This window comes from Camelina sativa, chromosome 3, assembly GCF_000633955.1.
Source record: "Camelina sativa cultivar DH55 chromosome 3, Cs, whole genome shotgun sequence".
NCBI lineage: Eukaryota > Viridiplantae > Streptophyta > Magnoliopsida > Brassicales > Brassicaceae > Camelina > Camelina sativa.
Window position 1 is genome coordinate 20305670 of NC_025687.1, and position 5737 is coordinate 20311406.

At 36.0% G+C, this 5737-nt stretch overlaps 1 pseudogene; it reads left to right on the plus strand.

Moving 5' to 3' along the window:
• LOC104779144 overlaps positions 3618-5737 on the plus strand; it is a 7270-nt pseudogene continuing 5150 nt past the window's right edge.

Consider the following 5737-nt stretch of genomic DNA (forward strand, 5'->3'; position numbering starts at 1 on the left):
TAGTAAAATAGTAAGAGAAGATAAAACTAAGTAGAACTCGGTAAAACTGGTAGAACGAGAGTAAAACTAGGTACAACTGAAGTAAAATTAGGTCCAACTATTAGTCTCGTGACAAATTGCTTGGATTATTTTCCATGATTCTATTGTTTGTTAATATCTCATCAACAGTCGAGAAAACGACATCAATGCTTTGGAATTAAATTGCTGTTTTGGGATTTAAGTAAAACTCGTAGCACTAAAGTAAATGTCGATTTCTCAATTGTTGAGATAATAACAAACAATAGAATCATGGAAAATAATCCAAGCAATTTGTCACGAGACTAATAGTTGTACCTAATATTACTTCAGTTGTACCTAGTTTTACTCCAGTTTTACCACGTTCTACTTAGTTTTATGTTCTCTTAGTAGTTTTACTTCTGTTTACCTAGTATTACCTTGCTTTGGAATTAAATTGGCGTTTTGGGATATAAGTAAAATTAGTAGAACTGAGTGAAACTAGTAAACTAGTAAAACGGAAGTAAAAATAGGTAAAGCTAGTAGACTTGAAGTAAAACTAGATAAAACAAGGTACAAATATTAGTCTTGTGAGAAATAGCTCGGATTTTTTTCCATGATTCTATCGTTTGGTAATATCACATCGACAGTTAACGACAACAATGCTTTGGAATTAAATAGGCGTTTTGGGATTTAAGTGAAATTCGTAGAACTAAATTAAATGTAGTAGAACTAGGTGAAACTAGTGAACTAGTAAAACGGTAGTAAAACTAGGTAAAGCTAGTGGAACTCAAGTAAAACTAGATTAAACAAAGTACAATTATCAGTCTTGGGAGAAATTGCTCGGATTATTTTTCCATGATTCTATCGTTTGTTAATATCTCATCCACAGTTGAGAAAACGACAACAATGCTTTGGAATGAATTGGATTTAAGTAGAACTGAAGTAAAATTAGTACGAGAAGGTAGAACTAGGTAAAACTAGTCGAACTAAGGTAAAACTTGTCGAAATACAGTAAAACTAATTCGAGAAGGTAGAACTGCAGTAAAATTAGTAAGAGAAGGTTGAGCTAGGTAAAACTAGTCGAACTAAGTATAACTAAGTAAAGCTAGTGGAACTGAAGTAAAACTAGATAAAACAAGGTCTAATTATCAGTCTTTTGAGAAATTGCTCGGAATATTTTCCATGATTCAATCGGTTGTTAATAGATTGGATTTAAGTAAAACTAGTACGAGAAGGTAGAACTAGCTGTAACTAGAAAAGCTAGGTGAAATTAGTAAAACTAGGTGAAAATAATAAAACTAGTAAAATGGAAGTATAACTAGGTAAAGCTAGTAGAACTGAAGTAAAACTAGATAAAACAAGATACAAATATTAGTCTTATGGGAAATTGCTCGAATTTTTTTCCATGATTCTATCGTTTGTTAATATCACATCCACAGTTAGCAACAGAAATGCTTTGAAATTAAATTGCCATTTTGGGATTTATGTAAAATTCGTAGAACTAAATTAAATGTAGTAGAACTAGGTGAAACTAGTGACCTAGTAAAATGATAGTAAAACTAGGTAAAGATATTAGAAATCAAGTAAAACTAGGTAAAGCTAGTAGAACTCAAGTAAAACTAGGTAAACCTAGTAAAACTCAAGTAAATCTAGATAAAACAAGGTACAATTATCAGTCTTGTGAGAAATTGCTCGGATTAATTTTCATGATTCAATTGGTTGATTTTAGTAGAATCAAAGTAACGCTAGTACGAGAAGGTAGAACTAGGTGAAATTAATAAAACTAGTAAAACGGAAGTATAACTAGGTAAAGCTAATAGAACTGAAGGAAAACTCGGTACAAATATTAGTTTGGTGACAAATTGCTCGGATTATTTTACATGATTCTATCGTTTGTTAATATCTCTTCCACAGTAGAAGAAAGGTTTTTCTTCATGTTTCAGCCACCAGACTTCAGCCACAATGTTCAAAAACGTTTTTGCAAGTGGATAGCTAAATTAAAATGTTAATTACTCTTTTTATTAGAGGGTGTCAACAGAAGCTGACTTTGAGCCAAATTTATATAGAAAATCGACCTATTATCAGATTTCAAACTCGCTATCCACTTCAATCTCGGAGAAAATCGATGCTGATTGATTCTCACCGGAGGAGATAAAACGGTCGGCGTCGAAGAGTATCAGTATTATCCAAATTTATATAGAAAATTGACCTATTATCAAATTTCAAACTAGCTATCCACTTGAATCTCGGAAGAAATCGATGAAGATGGCGGCGGGGGCGGCGGTATGGCTGATTGATTCTCACCGAAGGAGATAGAACGGTTGGCGTCTAAGAGTATCAATTTTGACTTATTAATGGTGTAGAACGAAAATGGAAGAAAAGCTTACGAGCTCGAGAGTGACAGAGAGAAGTACAAAAATCGAAGAAGAACAACAAATGGCGTACAAAAAAGGGAAGAAGTTAGAATCCAAAGTCCCATTGTGCTTATCTGTGTGGAGTAAGCCGAGTAATGTTTATTAAAGAAAGAATCAGAAGGTCCATTAGAAGCCCAAAACGATAATGAAAAATGAGGGGTGGGCAAAAAAACCGAAATCCGAAAAACCGAATCGAACCAAACCGAAATAAATGGTTTGGTTTGATTATGGTTAAATCTAAAAATCTGTTTGTTTTTCATTTTAAATAACCATTTGGTTTAGGTTTAGTCTGGTTAAAAACCGTAAAACCGAATGGTTTTTTTGGTTTTTTATAAAAATTTAAGATAATTAGATATAATTAGTAATTAGTTTCTCAAGGTTATAAATTTATATTGTATAACAAGATCAATAATATTTTTCTTTATTGGGATCTAGTTATTGATCTCCTATTACTTTTATGCTTATTTTTAGTTATGTATCAACTATTTATTTTTTAAAAGCATGGAATAACCGTTAAAAACCAGAACCAAACCGAAACCGAACCAAACTGTGATACATATTGTTTTTATATGGTTTCATTTTTGATTAAACCGAAAAAACCATAAAACGGAAAAACCGAACCGTAACCAAACCAAATTACATATGGTTTCTTTATGGTTCCATTTTTATAAAACCAAAAAACCGTAAACCGAAAAAACCGAACGGAAACAAAACCGAAAAACCCAACGCCCATATCCCTGGACTCTGTAGCTCCTGCCAAACAATACCCTAATCTTAAGAACACAAATCGTCTCAGAAAAAACCGGGAACTTCTAGAACAAAATCGGTGTAAGAACAAAGGCTGTAACTTTTAGAACCACTCATCGGCATCGTTGGTCGGAACACGATCCATTTCAGAACAACACCCGTAACTGAAAGCAACTGAATCTGCCCATCAAGGTCCTTTTTCATCACACTTTTTATTTAGTCACTGACTTATTCTATGTTTCTTGTTACAAACCTCAGATTCCATTGTTGTATTTAGCGCCAATTGTTAGACTCAGTTTGGAAATTTTAGATTTGCTGAGTTCTTGGGTTTGATTTATCCAGGCTTCGTGAAATTGATTTTGAGATTCCTCTGTATGTTAAGGATCTTTGATGATTCTGGTTGGTTTGTGTTTTGGCTTTTCTGTTTATAGACGATCGAAGAACACAATGTGTTTTGCAATGTCTTCTTCAATTAGGGCAAAAAACAATTTGGGGATGATTTCTGATTTAAGTGCTCACGAGGTTCTAAACAGCGATCATGCAATGTTTGAGATTCTTCTTCTGTTATTGCATGAAACAATCTACAAGGTGATTCTTGTATCAAAGAGATGGCTTCAGATTGTCTCCAACCCTGTCTTCCGCAACACTTACCTAACCAAATGGAAACCAAGATTCCATCTCATTGGTTTCTTCATCAGCAACACAATGTACCTCAACAACCAGTGTATTCGACCTCGCTCCGAGCCTCCTATGCCTTTACTGTCAATGAGCATCATAGGCAACAAAATGGAATATCCCAGCATTCTGAAATAGCTTAATTACTACATCGATTCATCAAACGGTTTCTTTCTCTGTGGTCTTCATCCGAAAACTTACTACTTATGGGATGTAAATACGAGGAAACATGATGAGATTCCGTGTCCTCAAGCTCATTTCAGTGAGCTTGTTATGTCTTTGATGACCGAAGATTCTCTTGATAAAGGTTTAAGCTACAAGGTGATTCGCGCAGAGTTTAATTCCTACGTACTTAACTCTAAAATTAGTATGTGGAGCTATGCGGAACTGACTTGTCCCCAAGGAATATCGCTCAGGCCGTGGACTCCCGGAAGAGTGATCGGTTCCGTGGTATATTGTATTGCCATAGCAGGTCAAGTGTCTATCTATGACACATACGATGAAGAGAAACATATCAATCAGATAAAACCCCGAAAACATTTAATTACGATGAACAGGTTTTTGGCGAATCCGCTGATGGGTCTTTACAATATGGATGATAAAGCGGTAATGGAGATTTGGAACCTCGAGAAAATAACGCTTCAATGGGTTCTTCAATATAAGCTGAAATTCAAGGCGATGTTAATACGAACTCCCTAGGATGAAACTCTGATGGAGGCTGATGACAGGTAAGAGGCGACGTGAATTGATGGTGATGATGATCAAGTGGATTGCGAGTGACGGCAGGTGATGTTCGAGAGATAAAAGCAATGATTCGATGGTGAGAAGTGTTAGATGGTTATATGGATTCGGAAATAAAGTGAAGAGTTTCTTAATCACAAAGTGTTTAGAAACTCGGAATCATGAACGCATTCACGAGTTCGGATTGAGAGAAGAAAGATTTAACAATACTTGTTACATAAAACTTCTTCGCTACCAAACAAGGAGACGTCACTTTTGGGTTTTATAATCAACCCTAAGGCTCGACACTCCAAACAACAGGAAGTTCAAAATAAAACAACAAGACGTGTAAAGGAAATAAGAAAACAACGAAGTGTCTAGGTGATTTGTAGTAGTACAGAAGTCACTTGTATTAGTACAGAAGTCATGGTGACTTATACATTATCCCCCATTGGTCATGACTTCTAGATAACTCGACGTAGTGATCCATTTGCCTCATTAAAAACCATACCGAGAAAACCCATTGGGACAAAACTCAGCTATGGGGAAAAGAGTACAAACTTCACACCTAAGTTATCTAGTTATCATTACCGGGTGAAGTCTTCAGGGTGGATATGTTGAAGACTTGGATCCTCGGTAGATTGAATGACCCGTCAGCTATGAGTGCATGAGCTTCCTTGGCCATCTCCTTAGCTCTTGAACGAGTGATCCTTCCCACGATCTCCGGTTTCTCTGCAGCTTCTGTCTCCTTGCTGGCCACGATCATATCATCCTCCCCCTCTTCAAAAGGATTTGTCCTCAAATCGGGATCTGCATAATAAGGAAGCAAGTCAGAAACATTGAAGGTTGAAGATATATTATACTTACCTTGAAGATCAATCTGGTAGGCGATGTTGTTGATCTTCTTGACGACTTCAAATGGACCATCAGCTCGTGGTAGAAGCTTGCTTTTCCTCTCTTCTGGGAACCTATCCTTGCGTAGATGAAACCACACCACGTCTCCTTCTTCGAAAACGATCTCCTTTCTGCCCTTGTTCGCATGTTTCTCGTACTGCTTGGTTCTTTTCTCTATGTTCTCCTTAGCTTTAGCATGTATCCTCCTGACCTGTTCAGCCTTTTGTTTGCCACCAAAGCTACACTTCACACTTAAAGGTAAAGGAATCAAGTCTAGAGGTGATTGTGGA